Genomic DNA, 19838 nt, shown 5'->3' with positions numbered 1-19838 from the left:
GAACCCTAATTCTCTCTGTGCCTCCAAAGTGAGTTCTTCCCAAAAGCAAAGTATCTTGATCAATTGTCTAAGCTACGATTATCAAGACGGATCTGATCGTGTCGGTGAACCAAGTAGAGGAACGAAAAGTGGAGTTCTTTGTTCGTGTTCGTTGACATATTATTGTGGAAAACACGCTTCGAATGTAAGTTTTCTTAATCTGTGCTTTATACATGTTTCCTGGCTTTGGGGATTGTTCCGCACATGTTATTATGTTTAACTGTATTCCCCTACAAGAACACAGGGGAGTTTGGGAGTGGGTTTTTCGATGAGTTTTGGGGAGGAGAAAGGGCCGTTGGTGGCTGGCTGGGCGGCGCGTAAGGGTTGCGCCAGTGGGGGTTATGCTGGACGGTGGTGGGGCGTTGCGTCGGTGGTGCCGAGTGGCGTTGATGGCACGGTGGGCGAAGAAGGAGAGGAGGGCAGGGGAGGCGTGGATGGTGCATGCGGTGGTGGTTGGTGGGCGAGGCAGCAGGGGGAATATGTGGTGGTTGCAGTGGTGCTGGGTGGTTGAACCCGGGTGGTTGGTGGTAGGCAGATGGTGGTCCTTTGTGGTTTAAATTACCGAAAGAAACCAGGAAATTGAAATTGAATTGCGTTTAGTTTTTGTTGGAATTCAGAGAGTTTGAAATTGATTGTTACTCACGATTTTGAGTTTGATTTTCTCCTTTTCTGCCTATTGTGAGAGCTATTTCTAGTGTGAATTGGTGTTCATTGACTCAGTTGAGATTGGTTGGAATGACAAATGTGAAGAGAAACCTGCAATTCTGGTGACTAAGGGAGTTAGGAAAAGATACGTGGATCAATTGTAAGAATGTGTGAGACAAGTGTAAAGGGAAGTTTGACTTCAATGGGCAAAAGGTGCGTGAAGCAGAAGAAGAAGGAAGGAAGGAGACAAACTAACTTTGGCTTATTTAGGAGAATAAGGATATCTTGGAAATTGTGAATTGTTAGAGAAATTTTCAGAATTTTTACTCCCTAATTAAGCTTCAAAGGATAATTCGAAAATAATTATAATTTAAATCGAAGAAAAACAAGAAAACTAATTGAATTAAAAAAAAAACTCGAAGTATTATATTATTTTATTTTTACGACTGAAATATTTAAAATTTTCGAGTTAAATACGATTATTGCTAAATAAAATTAGAGTCTGAAATTAAGATTTAAAACGATTTTCAACAAATAATAAAAATTAAATTAAATAGAATTATTAACCATAGTAAAATCGTGTTTTAAAAATTCAGGGTATTACACAAACCAATTAGGTCAGCTTAAAACAAACCAAGGTCAACTTAAAACAAACCAAGGTCAACTTAAATAAATCAAAACCAAAGCCAACTTAATATTTAGTAAATAAACTACACAAGCTCTCCATTCTCGAACCCAATGATGCATCATCTTCAAACCTGTAAATGGATAATGCTTATAGATCCCTAGAGACTGCTCCGCAAAATGGGTCATCAAATGATCAATAAGGAATATCCATGATCAATATACACAAACAAAAGCACGTAATCAGCAAAGCTGTGTACTACGTACTAAATAAATAAACAATCCTAACATGATACTGTAGACACCTACTTTTGTCCCCATTCCCGAAAGGGAAAGGTTCGATGATGAAAGCATAAATCTCCACTTGACAACGCATCTCCTATAAAATAAACGAATATCAATTCCCCTTTTCATTTCACCCGAAACCTGCTATTTATGGAAACCTGCTAAAAATAGTAACTGCCGTAAAAGGTAGCTTCTAAAAGTGGCAAATCATAAAGGATAGAAACCTGTCAGAATTAGGTGTTGCATTCCAACATAAATCCTAAATGAGATAGAAAACTGCGAGAATCCTATTCCTAATATGATTCGGAAATAAGAGTTACGTATAAATTAAAATCCTAACGAGCCTAGAGTTCGTAACGGGCCCAGACGCATTCCGTCATAAAATTGATACGCGCTAAAAGACTCGATTAAGACTCAAACTCTATGGATTTCAGGAATCCGAATCTGACTAAAGAAAACAGCCCAGACCCTATTTTCAACGCCTGGCTCTGGGCGCCGAAATCTTCGGCGCCCAGGCCTGGGCGCTGAAAATACCTGGGTACGTGTTTTTTCCTAATTCTTTGTGGATTAGAACTCTGCAATTCTATCTTTTCACGAACTCTTCCCTATAAATAGACCCCTAAATTCGACGTGAAAAGAACACACACACAATTCATATTCTGAGTATTGACTCCAACCCTTAGCCTAAGCCTCACGCTGCGAAATTGTTCACGCGTTCTGTCGCAATCGATCCATAAATCGAACAGAACATATCCTGTCCCATAATATTGAGATTCGTTAAATAAAAAGGAGAAATAGCAAAGTCAAAGTGGTTAGTTTTCTGAGAACCGTGACGCACCTCTCAAGGGTGCGTCGTAATGTGTCCCTTTTCGATGATTTAACTGCTTTCCTCACCCTTTTTATAAACTGTTAAACTAACTAAATCTGATTGTTCTATCACGCCTAACAAATATAATATTTTTGGGAAATCGGATTATCATGCTAAGTCCCTTAATGCTATTTAAATCAGATAATCACGATCGAATTAGTATTATATGTTGCATATTGCTAAAATCAACTCAGATTAGTTTAATAGTTAACGCATGTCCCTTCAATTATTTATGCTGAGCTAGTAAGGATATCCTGCCTATGGAGTTATCGACGAGCGAAGTACTCCTCTCGGTAGTTACAGTCCCCCGAACCCTCAATCTCTACCTTGCGGTGTATGTTGAGAGATCTCCACACCAGGGATCACAAGGGAACCTACGGCCGTCGTGGTCAAACATAATTGCACTCCCTTTATGTCACGATAACCGGGTTTTGTCAGTTTTTCTCATTGTCGTTAAAAACTGAATGGCGACTCCTATATTACTAGTCAATTGGGTGTAAACTCACAGGAAATCCAATTTCACTTGATTGAATAAAAAGAATCGTCACACCCACGAGGGACGAGGTCACGCATTAGCCTCGTGCTTTTTCGACCCCCTCACAGTGGCGACTCCACTGGGGATAGTGAAGGAAATACTCGTGCTTGTAGGTAATCAAAATACCCGAAGGGTGAAACGATCCTACCCCGCGTTTATTTCCCCATCAAGTTGGGACGACCTGAAAATCAGCATATTAATGTGAACGGGCAGAACCGCATAATGAATCTCGGCTCCCTCGGGAGTTGGGACTAAGGATACCTTTTTCCGCCAATAGGGGGGTGCATACGCCGCGCATGTTGCCCACTCGGTACTTGTGCAGGTAGTACACCTATCCCGAACCCAATCTCTCGCTCATTAGGTCCCTCTCGCCTGCATGCCCCCTTAGCTTGCACTTGCGGGTTGGCCTCTTGGGCGAAATTCGTCTGTTGAAGACACTACCTCGACCGGGGCATGTGTTGGATCTACGATAGAAGCGGTACCAAGCCAGGCGCAAATAAACTACCCATAGAAGCCTATCATAAACTATGTGACATGTTTAACTTTCAAATCCATGTTTGTAATGTAGTTATGTGTAGAGAAATATGTGATTGTGTGTGACAAACTATCCCGGAAAACCAACGACCTTAAAAATTGCCCAAATATTCATAGACTAATTTGCCAAAGAGTTATACCGAAACACGTGTTCCGCAAACCCGAATGATCGCCACAAAAATAAGCGGCGCTCAGGATAACCTGTAACGAATCCCACAAACGCTGTTACGCGTAAAGGACATTATTAGGCAAGCACGCAAATCGAAGTCGCATAAACAGAAGACAGAAAACGAGAACCAGCCAGGGACGCATTTTCAACGCCCCTGGCTAGGCGCCAGAATTTCTCACGCCCCTCGCTGGGCGCTGAAGTTGCTGCTTGGCCTTCTGGTCAAGCGCAGCAGCCTCGGTACCCGCGCGAAAGGAAAATACGTAGCACAAAAAATGTTCGTAAAAAGAATTGCTACAGCACTCGATTTCAAAAGCGACTCGTGAAAAAATTAATAACTCTTTGTGTCGTTGTTAGGCCTCCTACGACGACAATGCTCGGCACCAAAACCGAACGTGCTAATAACTATGAATGTCACACGGGCAAGTGTTTCGAAAATCCAAAGAATGACCAAAATAAAAAAAACCAAAAAGTGTACCGACAAAAGAAAGAGTGAAAAACCAATTTAGAGAGTCGAAGTCTAGACTAAGTAATGCTTGAAACTTTGGGAACCTAAACTTTAGCTTATCTTATGCCTAGGACCGGTCCTGCCACTTGGTGCCGATCAGGGAATCAACGGTTAGTGCGTCTCGAAGATACATCGCCAACATCAGGTTTAGTGACTCCAAGCTCCGTCCATCATCCCTCATTTCAAGGATCTCCGCTTCCCCAACCTCGATTCGCACCTTCAAACATGTCCATCGAAGATTTGCAAGAGCAGATGGCTCAAATGACCCGACTCATGGGCCAACTAAAAATGGAAAATGAAGCTTCATCGCACTAGTGGAAAAAAACCCTGTTGTAGCCCCCTTGTTGAGGGGGGCATATATAAGTGAGCCTCAATAACCACTTAGTCAACGCGGGTCAAAAGTTTAATTAACAGGTTGGGGCGGGCTTTTGTTATGTTCGCTTCTATAGATCCTGTTGAAGGGGGCTTTATGTTGCCCGCCTCAATAGGTAGCATCCTGTTGAAGGGGGCTTCGTTTTGTTCACTTCAATAGATATTCACAAAACAAAATTTAAAACAATTAAGTTACTCTCACCGATAACACATACAAATCTCTTCAAATCTCTATTCGAACAAATCAATTGCAAGAACCTTCCAACGCTTCTGCCGGCCCCTCACCGCGCGGCTCCACCACCACCACCACCACCACCACCTTCCTCTCCTCCTCTTCCATAACAGTCGCCGCCGACCGTCGTCTTTCTAGCTATCTCGGTTGACTCTGTTTCACACAGTGACGCAATATATCTGTCAAGGTTAGTTTATAATTGATTCTTGTTTTGCTTGGTCTTAAAATTCAGTTTCTCTTCAATTAGTTGAGCATAATGAGTTGATTATGCAGAGAATTTAGGCTAATGTTCCAATATTGGATGAATTTACAAATTAGTGTTTGATATTTGTGGTTTTTCTAGTACAGTTCCAAAATAGAAGTTAGGTTAAATTATTGTGGTTTTTCTAGTTCAGTTAAATTTTTGTAGGGTTCAACTTGATTAGAAGTTATGTATTTTCTAACTGAGTGAATAATTAGTATTATTTGCCCCAAATTCTATCCAATACCCTGTAATTTTTCTGGGTGTTATTGCAATTGGTGCAATTGCAACTACTGTGAATCCAATTTATACAGTTTCAGAGATTAAGAAACAAGTTGATGATTGTAAGCTCAAATTAATTGTCACAGTTCCTGAACTTTGGGACAAGTTAAGGGTCTTAATATGTCTTCTTTGATTCTAGGGTCTAAGGGAAAAGGGGTTTTAAATTCGAGTTCTAAAGTTGTATATTTCAATGATTTGGTTAATGGGTCTACTGTGGAATTTCAAAAGGTTTTGATAAAACAAAGTGATACTGCTGCATTGTTCTATTCATCTGGTACAACTGGTGTCAGTAAAGGTGTTATACTAACTCATGAGAATTTCATTGATGCGTCATTGATGATGACAAGTGATCAAGAATTCAAGGGCGAAACCGATGATGTGTTCTTGTGTGTGGTTCCTATGTTTCATGTGTTTGGACTGGCTGTGATTTTGTATGCTCAATTGCAGAAAGGATATACAGTTGTTAGTATGGCTAAGTTTGATTTTCAGTTGATGTTAAAAGCTATTGAGAAGTATAAGATTACTAGATTGTGGGTTGTTCCTCCAGTTATGCTTGCATTGGCTAAGCATGATGCTGTCAAGAAATATGATATTTCATCTTTGAAGCAGATTGGTTCTGGGGCTGCGCCTTTGGGGAAGGAGATGATGCAGAAGTGTTCTAAAACTATGCCTCAGGCTATGATAGTTCAGGTATATTGAACTACATTTATCTTTCATCATGTTTAAAGAATTGTTTATGATGTTTTCTGTCACATGCTTAATGAGTATGACATGGTTTCTAACAATTCTCTATCTTTTAATGGCCTGAAAAAGAGGATATTTCCTTTGAATATTCCCATGATACATTATTTATTGTTTATTTAGTAGAGTAATTCTTGTTATTCTTTGACTTCACTTGATTTTGTTCATATTTTATGATTCTTTTTCCTACAAGAATATTAACAACTCTGAATCTATGTATACTAGTTGCACACGTCAATATTCTTCATGAATAGTGTAATTCTATAAAACAAAGGTCAACGAAGTATGTGATTGCTTTGATAAATAAAAAGATTCAATATTTTTGTTTAGACATTATCTTTTTCAATTTCACAAGGGATCTCAAGTAGTCAAGTGTTCCCTTGTTTTTTTATTTTTTTAACAGGTCAAGTGTTCCCTTCTAGAATAGATATTTGACTTAATCCCCGTATAACTTTCGCAGTTAGCAACTTAGCACCTGACGTTGTCCTGTTGATGAAATATTGAAAGTATAGACGTCCAGGCTTTTTATGACGGTGAATGATCATGAATTCGTGGATGATAATACTCTTAAGATTTGATAATTGGAAGTAGAGTATCTACCGCAGCTTGTTACTTATTAATGGAACTGACTAGTATTACTTTACGGATGTAATTTCGCGTCTTGGTTAGCGCTTGCGGGTTTATTTGGTAAACTGTTCTCTGATACGACTTACATTGTGCCTTTCAGGGGTACGGTATGACATAAACATGTGGAGTCATCTCTATAGAACACCCAAGACTAGGTGGTCGACATTCTGGCTCAACTGGAATGTTGGTTGCAGGTATTGAGCTCAGATAATTAAAGTAGATACATCCTAAGCAACTGGGTGAAATATGGGTCCGTGTAATATGATGAAAGGTAATGATTAGTTTTACTGTTTTTCCCATTGAAAAAGGACTTTATACACATTTTCCTTATCATATTCCTTTGCGTAGACTGAAGATTATCAGTAAGCATTTTACTCTGAGCTGCTTTGATCCTAGGAAAGTTACTATCATGTTTATGATCTGAAACCTTAAATGGTAGGTTTACAGAATTGTGTGATTTATGCCGGGAAGCTATAAATAAAACTATGTTTCTGAAGCTGGGCAGTTTCCGAAAAATAATATGTTTACATTCTTGCTCTTGTTCTTGGAAAGCTGTACATGCAACTAATATTTGGTTATACAGTAGTGTATACTTAAGGTCAAAAAATGAAGCTTTGAGATGGATAGAACCAGCGTTTACACAGAAGAAAAAGTAAAGTTGTGGACAAATAATAGTTTTACAAGTTTAATAGCATTTATTTCCAAATGCATTAATATTAATGGCCTTAGATAATTGTTGCGATGAGATAAGGTGAAGCACAATGTTGTTCTGTTTTCTGTTTTGGTTATAATTTCCCAACGTAGTACTCATTATTGTGTCATTTGCAGGTTACTTTAATAATCCACAAGCCACCAAGTCGACTATTGATAATCAAGGCTGGGTACATACAAGAGATCTTGGGTACTTCGATGATGAAGGGCAGCTTTATGTGGTTGATAGGCTGAAAGAGCTCATCAAATACAAGGGTTTTCAGGTGTTTGTTCTTGCATGAGCATATTTTGAATAATAGCACAATTATCATCCTGTTTTTATTTCTGATTTCTGTGGTTCGGTTCCTAGAACATGAAATGGTAAATAGAATGCTATGCATTACCAGAATTGTATTATTGTCATGGTCGCTACTTTCATCGCATACGCGTTGTGTCTTTTTCCTGGACTGGCCAAAATTGGTGGTTTGACAACCTACTTGGGTGAAATTAATTACCTACTACAAAATTTTGTCAAGGGTTTCAAGTTTAGGAAAGAACACAACCTGCTTCACTTCCCTCATTTTTTTAATATTACCCAAAGATACACATCCCTTTGTTCTTGACCTCGAATAACAAGGGGAAGTTTGAGCTGAAGCCTCATAACATTCTGAATTTGGGTTGCCTACCATGTAAGTATTGTGTATGATATTCCATGGAAAAACACCTAATTATTTCGACAACGCTTCAGTGTATGTTAAAAGTTATATCCATTCATTTCCATTCTATACTTAGCATATCTCTTCTCTGGAGAGTCCTGTTAACTTAGTTGACATTATCATATGAAGGTCCCAGTATATACCTATGCAGAACGAGTAGATAATTTATTTTCCTTAGCATGCTAATATTATTGTAAACCGGGTGCACGCAAGATCTATTGATTTTCCAACAACATCCAGCAAATTTTGGCATGTAAAAAATGGATATTAGTCATGAAACATTCTGTTTGTAGGCCAAAAAAAACTAAAATAAAAGAGCAGAGATGGTCATTGCTCGTATTTACCCCCAAGGTTGTTTGTTTATGTATTTGATTATCTTAAGGACATTTTTGGCCTAACGAGAAGCTTCAAATTATACTTAATTTTTTTGATGCATCAGAAGTTTGAGCTTGTTATGCAGAATGACGCTGAAATAACTTACTCGTATGTTTTTGTTGTTGGGTTTAAATTAGGTTGCCCCAGCAGAACTTGAAGCAGTTCTTAATTCACATCCTGAAATACTAGATGCTGCTGTTATCCCGTAAGCGTCTGTAACTAAGCAACTGCTGTCCTGTATACTTTAGGCTACCTGTATACTTTACTAACAATCAATGCAATTTATTTCATTGCTATGCTATGCTTTACTTTTTTTGGGTAACTACTTGGATATATAATTTATGACTTGTTTCCAAATCAGTGTGCTCAACAAGTCTCGCCCGCGAGTGTGGCTATTACATTATGAAGTTCATGCATGAAATAGTCACGTTACACCATAACTCTGATGAGCGGTTAGATAATGTTCGTTCTTTTACCATATGTTAGTTGAACTACTAATACTAGTACTTGTAAGTAGTAGAATTCTTATTTTACAAGTAGCATTACTTATCATGTTACTTATTTCAGGCTTACACTCCAAGAAATGCGCCTTATACCGATGAGGAAATAGATGTGGTTCGTGAGCAATGGACTAAGTTTTTTACAACCGAGTATTTATTTACTTAGGTTGTTTAGACACAAAGATGGAAGCGTTTATATCTTCATGGATTTGGTAAAGTTCTTTAATTTTTCCATAATTACAAGTCTGCTGGATTAGCTAACTTTCTAAAACTCATTCGAATCTATTATGCACATTTAAGGCTCATTAGGTCGTTATAGGTCATGTTTAGAGCTAAAATGACATTTCCGCTCCCAACTTTGAACTAAAGAACCTAAGGACTCATTTGATTCTTATTACATGATTAATATGCATATTTTTAACTTTATAAAACTCATTCCAATCTACGCATGCACATTCTAAGGCTCATTGAGTCGTTATAGGTCATATTTAGAGTAAAAATAACATTTCCGCTCTCAACTTTTAACTAAAAAACCTAAGGACTCATTTGACTCTTATTACATGATTAATATGCATATTTTTAACTTTCTAAAACTCATTCCAATCTACGTATGCACATTTTAAGGCTCATTGAGTCGTTATAGGTCATATTTAGAGATAAAATGACATTTCCGCTCCCAACTTTGAACTAAAGAACCTAAGGACTCATTTGATTCTTATTACATGACTAATATGCATAGTTTTAACTTTCTAAAACTCATTCCAATCTACGTATGCACATTTAAGGCTCATTGGGTCGTTATAAGTCATATTTAGAGCTAAAATGACATTTCCGCTCCCAACTTTAAACTAAAGAACCTAAGGACTCATTTGATTCTTATTACATGACTAATATACATAGTTTTAACTTTCTAAAACTCATTCTATTTATGCACATTTAAGGCTCATTAGGTCGTTATAGGTCATGTTTAGAGCTAAAATGATATATCCGCTCCCAACTTTGAACTAAAGAACCTAAGGACTCATTTGATTCTTATTACATGACTAATATGCATATATTTAACTTTATAAAACTCATTCCAATCTACGTATGCACATTCTAAGGCTCATTGAGTCGTTATAGGTCATATTTAGAGCTAAAATAACATTTCCGATCCCAACTTTGAACTAAAGAACTTAAGGACTCATTTGATTCTTTTTACATGACTAATATACATAGTTTTAACTTCCTAAAACTTATTGGAATCTATTTATGCACATTTAAGGCTCATTAGGTCGTCATAGGTCATTGCTGCAACACTGATGTCTGATGTTTCCCAAATCCCAACTGATTCATGATAAATGATTAAATTGTGTTCAGGTTTATAATGTTGCGCGGTTCATCTGGTTTCTACACCTATACAATCTGTGAGTACTTGAATGATTGTCTTGGATTCAGCATGGGTGAAACTAGGATCACATTTAAGCTCAACAAACAATGGTATGATGATTCAGAAAACTATTGTTTGATTATTAGCTTATAAAAAGACATTTTGAATTCAATCCTCTAATTACCTCTAGTTCTTCAAAGAAACTGGTAATGGAAGCATTCACTCTAGAAAATTGATACTCAATGGAAGCATTTTGAACTCAACCTATGTGATAAGTTGTAACTGCACATTTAAGGCTCATATGATCGTTTTAGGTCATATATAGGCTAAAATGACATTTCCGCTTCCAACTTTAAACTAAAGAACCTAAGGACTCATTTGATTCTTATTACATGACTAATATGCATAGTTTTATCTTTCTAAAACTCATTCCAATCTACGTATGCACATTTTAAGGCTCATTGAGTCGTTATAGGTCATATTTAAAGATAAAATGACATTTCCGCTCCCAACTTTGAACTAAAGAACCTAAGGACTCATTTGATTCTTATTACATGATTAATATGCATAGTTTTAACTTTCTAAAACTCATTCCAATCTACGTATGTACATTTAAGGCTCATTGGGTCGTTATAGGTCATATTTAGAGCTAAAATGACATTTCCACTCCCAACTTTGAACTAAAGAACCCAAGGACTCATTTGATTCTTATTACATGACTAATATACATAGTTTTAACTTTCTAAAACTCATTCGAATCTACGTATGCACATTTAAGGCTCATTAGGTCGTTATAGGTCATGTTTAGAGCTAAAATGACATTTGCGCTCCCAACGTTGAACTAAAGAACCCAATGAGTCACTTGATTCTTATTACATGATTAATATGCATAGTTTTAACTTTCTAAAACTCATTCCAATCTACGTATGCACATTTAAGGCTCATTGGGTCGTTATAGGTCATATTTAGAGCTAAAATGACATTTCCGCTCCCAACTTTGAACTAAAGAACCTAAGGACTCATTTGATTCTTATTACATGATTAATTTGCATAGTTTTAACTTTCTAAAACTCATTCCAATCTACGTATGCACATTTAAGGCTCATTGGGTCGTTATAGGTCATATTTAGAGCTAAAATGACATTTCCGCTCCCAACTTTGAACTAAAGAACCTAAGGACTCATTTGATTCTTATTACATGATTAATTTGCATAGTTTTAACGTTCTAAAACTCATTCCAATTTACGTATGCACATTTAAGGCTCATTAGGTCGTTATAGGTCATGTTTAAAGCTAAAATGACATTTCTGCTCCCAACTTTGAACTAAAGAACCTAAGGACTCATTTGATTCTTATTACATGATTAATATGCATAGTTTTAACTTTCTAAAACTCATTCCAATCTACGTATGCACATTTAAGGCTCATTGGGTCGTTATAGGTCATATTTAGAGCTAAAATAACATTTCCGCTCCCAACTTTGAACTAAAGAACCTAAGGACTCATTTGATTCTTATTACATGACTAATATACATAGTTTTAACTTTTTAAAACTCATTCAAATCTATTTATGCATATTTAAGGCTCATTGAGTCGTTATAGGTCATATTTTTAACAACTTAATTATCTCTATAGTCTGCAACTATATCTTTTTATGCTTCAATGGAATGTAAAGATAATATCGTGAGTGTGAACTTTGGTACTCTATAGCTTATATATTTTCCTTCCATCTTGCAGGGATCGAGTCGATTGCAACACGACCTTAATTAAGGTTTGTAATGCATGATCTAAAGGGAGCTAAGTGGCCGGATTAGAGAAATTTGTTAGACTAGCTCTCTAGTCTTTTGTCTTTATTTGTTAATATTAGTTTTAATTTGTTAGACTAGCTAGCTAGGTGTTTAAAAATTGTAAACGTACGTACTATACGCTTTTCTCTATTGGGTTAATATAAATGAAGTTAATTTAATGATTTATTAATAAAAAATAAGCAGATTCATACCTTTGTTATTCTGGTGTTGATTGGTGCGTGTACAGGTTTCAATACTCAATGGTGTATATATATAGATTTTGTTATTGCCACCTATTTTGTATTTTAAAAGAATTTGGAAAAAAAAATATTGTTGTTGAAGGGGGCTATTAATATACGCCTCGACAACATATGAATTTATGGCGCCAATGTACAGGTATTGGCGCAAAAATACAGGTCTGTTGAGGGGGGATTTAAGAAGTGAGTCTCAACAGAGGTGGCTGTTGAGGCGGGCTTTTGTAAAGCCCCCCACAACAGGTCCTTATTTTTCGCTTTGGTTTTGGGATGTTGAGGCGGGCTTTTGAGGCGTACAAAGCCCGCCTCAACAGACCACCTGTTGAGGCGTACAAAGCCCGCCTCAACAGCTATGTGAGCTGTTGAAGCCACGTCTGTCGAAGCGGGCCTTGTTCGCCTCAATAAGCCCAAAATGCCCCCCTCAACAGGTATTTTTTCCACTAGTGCGGCTGCGCAAGCCAAAAATGACCTCGATAACGAGAAGAGGATTGAAAAAATGGTCCTACAGCAAACCATGGGGAGCAAATACTTCTCCCTCGATCCTGAACCTTTTCCTGGCAAACTACCAGAAAAGTTCAGTTCATCTGACTTACCAAAGTTCAAGGCCATGGACAACCCCCGTAATCATCTACTGAGCTTTGTGAATGCCATGAACTTGAAAGGCGTGGACAAGTCCATGTACTTACCTGCCTTTCCTTTGTCCTTGGAACCTGTGCCGCTCAAATGGTACTATCACCAGGACCCTAAGCTCTTCCCCACTTGGGAAGACTTTGTCAATGTCTTCATCAAGCAATACTCGTCGAACATGGATTTCCAAGTCACCATGCGCGAGCTGGAAGTTCTCTTCCAAAAGAAAAATGAGGGTTTCACGACCTACTTTGCTAGATGGAGGGACCAGGCGGCCCAGCTAATCAATAGGCCTCCCGAAACAGAATTGGTCCAAAAATTCATTGACAACCTGGACCCGGCTTACAGACAACACCTTAGGTACCTGGGACTTGACACTTTCAAAAGAGTTTATGATGTGGGAATAAAGATCGAGGACGACCTCGCCAAAACCATACAAAACAAACCCACATATAAGAACAACACCTATAATCGGGGTAACACATCCCAAGCCTAGGAAGTCCATGCTGTAGAAGAGACTCCCGCCCGAAGAAGCCCTGGAAGATGGGTCCGAGACCGAAAGTTTTCCCCACTCGGGTCGACTTTGGTACAAGCCTTTGAAAGACTAATCAATCAAGGAAAGTTGAGACCTATAGGCCCCACCCGTGACCCTCCTGTCAAAAGAAAATATTGGGTCGAAGGTACTTACTGCAAATTCCATCAAGGAAATGGGCATGACACTGAAAACTGCTGGAATCTAAAACATACGATCCAGGACATGATAGAGGATGAAGTGATACCTCTCCCTAACGTTGGCAAACCCAACAACAACAAGAGCCCACTCGGCTCTTGTCACATCTCTCTCGACCAACCAGAGAATTTCGACCCCACGGTGTATATTACACCTCAAGGTGAACCACTCGCTGTGGTCCCTATGGATCGAATCGAGAGGGAAGTGTGCGGTGTGTGGAATGATGATGCTGAAGATATTTACCTATGTCAAGTGTCGGGCCAGGACCTCTTCACTGAAACTTGGCCCGGGTATGCTCTCATTGACACCACCCCTCAGGAGCCCGAGGTCGACAACCTCACCCGATCCGGAAGAATATACCAACCGGATATTCACCCACCTCCTATGGACGACATCCCGGTTAGGCAAACTCCTGAGAATGGACGGCACGCCACCGTCGCAGAAGTCATTGAAAATCCTCTCCTGAAACAACTAAAAAGAACCAAGGCCGAGATTACCATCTGGGATCTTATGTGTACTTCAAAGGAACATCGCGAAAAGCTTATTCGCTCACTTGACCTCATCTCAGTACCTACAGATATCACACCTGACTCATTGGTTAGCCATGTCACGAGAGATGCCGGAGAAAAGGCCATAGTTTTCACTGATAAAGACTTACCCAAAGAGGGGGGTGCTCACAATAAAGCCCTTTACCTAGTGGTTGGATGCAAAGGACAAAACATCCCCATAGCGCTTATAGATAATGGCTCGGTGGTTAATGTCTGCCCATTGCGAACCGCCCATTGCTTGGGGCTAGGAAACGATGACTTCCAAACCTCCACGCAAGGGGTACGAGCTTATGATAACTCCCGAAGGCCTGTATTGGGAAAAATCAACCTTACCATACAAACCGGGCCTGTGGCACGCACCACGGAGTTTCAAATAATCGATATCAAGCCCACTTTCAACCTCCTCTTGGGGCGACCTTGGCTCCATGACTTAGGAGGTGTGGCTTCTACCTTGCACCAAATGGTTAAACTTAACCATAACGGGGTAATACTAGAAATCCGCGCCCCTCCTCTCGACGTCAGTTGCACTATGGTTGGGACGGCCGAAACTGCAGACGACCTTTACGGGTTTCAAATGGAAGAAACAATCCAGTTCATCAAAGATTATGACCAAGCATTCCTAGACCCGCATGCATCCCGAGTCATCCCTAGAATGCTGTTAGCTCAAGGTTATTTCCCAGGAACCCCATTGGGCATAAGGAAGAAGGAATGCACATTCCATCCTTTTCCCCATAAATCTACTCCCTTTGGCTTAGGTTATGAACCAACGGAGGAGGATATTGCTGACCACCTGTCTAGGCTACGCCTTAACAAAGCCAAACAAACCACCCTCCTTCCCCCACATCAAAGGACCCTTAACGGGATATTCGTTCGGGAAGGAGAAGAACACCCATGCTGTGATTTCCCTGAACCCTTCGTTCAGGATGGCTTGCTAAAACCCGGATTTGAAATTTTCCATGACTGCCACACCTTGGATGAGGCACCCCACCTCACCAAGACTAAAACAACTGAAATATTGGACAACCAGGCTCTATGGACATTGTTTAATGAATCGAGGCCTATGGAGAACGAGACTGTGATGACTACCCTAGCTTTACAAGATGAAGGTTTCGATCCAACCCGGTTAATCTCTCCTGCATCAACACTAGAAGAGGTCGAGAACGGATGGGTGAAGACATATCAGTGGATCAATGCAAAAGGAATGGAATTCAAGATGAGTACCGGTGAAGGACCGAAGTTTTATGAGACTAAACCCCAGGCTTGAGCCACATAGAGCACCATTAGTAAAAAGCGCCTAGTAGTTCTTTAGATTGATAGAAAAAAAAATAATAGAGACTTTAGATGGTCCTAAGGCCCCTTAGAATATGGGTCAGTTTTATTTCAGTGTGTTTTCCTTACTTTCCGAATCAATAAAGGCGTAATATTTCTCCTAAAATTTTATTCTAACACTAAATAAACACCAAATGTACTTGCAAAATACAAAAAAAAAAGAGGCGGCCCACTCCAGACCCAACAAACAAAGCCCACTCGGTTTTGAAATAGTGCCATGGAACCAATTCCCGAAACCCACAAAATAAACCACACTATCCCATTCATATCCCCAAAACCTAAAAAGCCAAACCAGTGTCATCATAAGAGTCAATCCATGCAACCCAGAATCAAAGGAAATCAAAATCCAAAACAATGCAAATGTTACCAAAAAAAAAAACAGATTCATAAAACATAGATTCCATCATACCCTTCACTAACGACACCTCAAAAACCTACACAAAGATCTTCATAACTTCCGAACCCTACCCCCATTTTCAAAACTGTTTCGAGTCACGAATAGAAAAAATTGATTCGGACAAAAATGCATTTCACGCTAACAGTAAAAAAAGCCTCCAAAGTAGCCTCAAAATTGGCCTTTAAATACGAGCAAAATATCAAGGCACAAAAAAAAGAAATGCAAGAACATGTGAAGCAAAGCGTCAAAAATTGACCGCCCAAGTCATTTTCAGCGCCCAGGGCTGGGCGCCGAAATTTCTGACGCCCCAGCCTGGGCGTTGAAACTCTCAGCCTGACAAAAAAAAATTTCTTTTCAGAAGTGCTCGTCATTTTATCCGCACACAACGGAAAAATAACGAACACTTGGGGGGTACAGTACGTATCCAAATAGGCTTACCAACCAAGAATATAGCCATACAAATTAGTCGAATTTCGAGTTTCATATTTTACGCAACTTATGGCAAAAAAAAAACGGCAGATGAAAATAATGATAATACTTCACTCATTTGACCGATTAAGTAATATGTTTCCACCTCAGGGCATATCTACCGAAATCCGGCATACTAGAACTTATTATAAAGCTAGAACTACGCGCGACCTGATTCTGACAAGATACGTAGGCAATCCTTACCAAGGATTCGGTCCAATAAAAAAAACAAACATTCTTTGTGCAAAAAGTGTTAGACATATAAAATACATAAAAAAGAGGAGAAACAAAAATAAATGAAAATGAAAAATAAAAATACGCCTTTATTAAAAAATAATAAGAAGGAAAACATAGTGCTAAAAATAAAAACAAACACAACTGAAATAAATGGAGGGCACCTACACCCTAGCAAGAACTACACTACTCTAGTTCTTCTGGATCATCAAATAAAGTCTTGTAGAGGGCAATATTCGCAGGATCCACCCCCACAGTCTTCTGCGCTGCCCCAATGTCAATCTCCATAAGAACCGGCTCCTGGACACTAACTTCCAAAGATGCCAAGGCTTCAGAAACATTCTCAATTATAGCCCGCTCAACCTCGAGGGCACAGGCAATGGTGGGAGAAGGATTATTATCATCAACTAGACTAGCCACTGTTTCTACAGGCGGCTGAGCCTTCCTAACCCATACATTGTTACGGCGACGATCTCCGCGAAAGCTTGCATTTCTTTTAACAACAGCAGGCCCCTTCATGTTAGGCATATTTTTAGGCCTAAAACTGGAACAGGGAGGAACTTCCTTTTGCTTTCGATCAGGACGAGCTTTCACAGTCTTAATACTATAGGTACGAGGTCTGGCAGAATCAGGACCCTCATACTTAACACGAATACGGGGTATCAAAAGCTCAGCCGGCTCCCCATTACGAGCCTCAGTCCTCACATCTTTATCATCGGAGCTCATCCACAACTTATAGTTTTCAGAAAGACCCACAAAGCCATTTGTAGCTACGGCCCAACGCGGGAGACCATCATAATACTTGGCCCACGCTAGGACCCGTGTTTGTGAAAAGGCCGCTACCTTAGGTGGTACCGTATCAGAAAAGGGGATAGTTTGCCTTAAACCATATGGACGCATGACTCGGTAAGGGAAAATATAAATGGGACGAGATAGCCCCAACAAAGAAACATAAACCGATACATCAGAACCACCTGTCATAGTAGTCAAACCCCACCATGGTACCACCCACTTAATAGAACAAATGCCATAACTAAAAAAGGAGGTCCATTCGGCCTCGTCCTGGCCTTGGTGCAAGTATTTTCGGTTACCCAAGGCTATAGGGCGATAATGTTTAGGATCGGAAGGAGCTTCCAAAAGTCTAAGCCGTTCCGCAAGCCAAATCTGCAAAAACAGGTACGATCGAATCAAAAGAATGAAAAAAAAATGGTCCCTGGGGCGCAGTTTCAACGCCCAGGACCAGGCGCCGAAAACTCCAGCGCCCAGCCCTGGGCGCTGAAACTCAGCCCCAGGCAAAAAATATATATGCAAAAGGGACGTATACGTGCGCCAGGAAAAATCGATCACCTGCAGTAATAGGGGGCTTCTCTTAGAATGTTCGGATTTGGCATCCTTCTTCAGCTCATCCGCACTCAGCAAAGTCTCGGCAACAACCAACGGCATGATAGAATAGCAACTTTCCATCTGGCTAATCAAGGGGATCAACCTTATGTCACCGAACTCACCATTGTTATTCGATAGCAAATAATGATTCAACAAGCAAAATACAAGGGCTCGAATATTCAATTTCTGTTCGGTCATATTCTTACTAGGCCTAAAGTGATGTTTTACGAGTTTTGCCAAGTTAAACTTATCATCTACAACAATTTCAGCAAACATGTTATCATCTAGTCCTAGGAAAGCCTTTATTGTTGTTTTACCCTCTTCAATAGTGCCAGGGGTAACAGGAGTAGCATTAGTAGGATAACCAAGGATCGCAGCAAATTCATCGGGCAAAGGACATATTTCGTTGCCCCGAAAGGCAAAAACATGATGATCGGAGTCCCAAAAGCTTAGGGCAGCATGCAGAAAGTTATAATCAATATTAATTTGTTGTAAGCCTAAAAGTGTCTCTAAGTGGTATTCTTTTAACAAAGCTTTTTCTGTGGGAGTAAGAGCCCGTAGCCAACGCCTAACAGTCCGTTGGAGTGAGAAAGTAGGGATCGACATGGCAAAAGCAATGAATAATTAAAGCACAGCAAAAAGGAGAGAAAGAATTTGAGAGTGGTGGAAAATAGGGACGTTTCTAGCCCCTATATATAGCTGAACGCACCCAATGACATCCTGATCCCATTCGGAAACGTGTTAGGAAATCCGAAAGTCAAATATCACCAGGAAAAGACTTTCAGCGCCCACGGCTGGGCGCCGAAATGTTTAACGCCTGGCCTTGGGCGCTGAAAATGCAGCCCAAGGCCCAGATTTCACAAAACACGGAACAGGAAAGGACTTAAGACCGTGTTGCTAAACACGAGGCCCTATTGCAAGTAGGATGAAGCCCAAAGCACCTTTAGCTCACAAATAAGCAAAAAAAATAAACATTAAAAACTTGGTCGAAACCTAGACTCGTCTCATAAAATGCTTATGTACACTTTTCAAAAAACAAGAAAAATATCGTGGTCATTCTTCGAAACACCAAAAATGTGTATCGTTAAGTCGTTGGTTTTCCAAATAAAAAATGTTTGTCAGTCAAAGGATTAATCCGGGCCAAGCTAAAACCGGATGTCGCCTGAAAACTAAAGTCGCACTCCACGGCTTCGCTAAAGTAGCACACTACTATAAAAGGTCACTCGCACATACGAGCATGACCCCAAACATGATTACAAGATGCGAAAAACGACCGACGAGCCCCAGTGCTTGGGGGGTCGCGAAAAATAGACTCCAACAAGGAGCGCACGATCAAAATCATATTCCCGAACTGCGCCATACACCATATCATGTTTGGATATCTCAAAAAAAAACAACACGTTCGACCTCATCGAAAGGTCGTCATTGACACGAAAGTAGACGATGGCAAGACAAAGGTCCGTCTAAACACGTTGTCAGCCCACGTTCAGGTTACAACTAAATTCGAGCATCCCTCGAAAGAATTCGCTCTTGCAAGAATGAATAAAAAGAAATTCTCGAAAGAAATCACAAAGAACCAAAGAAATAGGAACTTGCCCATCTTTAGTCGGCAAGATCGCGTCACAAACCGCGCGAGTTCCCAAATAAAAAAAAACGAATTCAGGGACGTCCACCCTCAGCAGACAGGGCTCACCCACCCTCAGCGGGCGGGGTCTGCGTCACTAGCCGCGCA

The 19838-nt window shown here is 39.7% G+C and overlaps 1 pseudogene; it reads left to right on the top strand.

Annotated features, from left to right (window-relative positions):
* Window positions 1–307: 307 nt before the first annotated feature.
* Window positions 308–10502, top strand: LOC110786569 (probable CoA ligase CCL7; annotated as a pseudogene).
* Window positions 10503–19838: the final 9336 nt, after the last annotated feature.

Source organism: Spinacia oleracea, chromosome 6 (genome assembly GCF_020520425.1).
Source record: "Spinacia oleracea cultivar Varoflay chromosome 6, BTI_SOV_V1, whole genome shotgun sequence".
In the NCBI taxonomy this organism is placed as follows: Eukaryota; Viridiplantae; Streptophyta; class Magnoliopsida; order Caryophyllales; family Amaranthaceae; genus Spinacia; species Spinacia oleracea.
The sequence above is the reverse complement of the archived record's forward strand: the minus strand, read 5'-3'. Positions and strand labels throughout refer to the sequence as shown.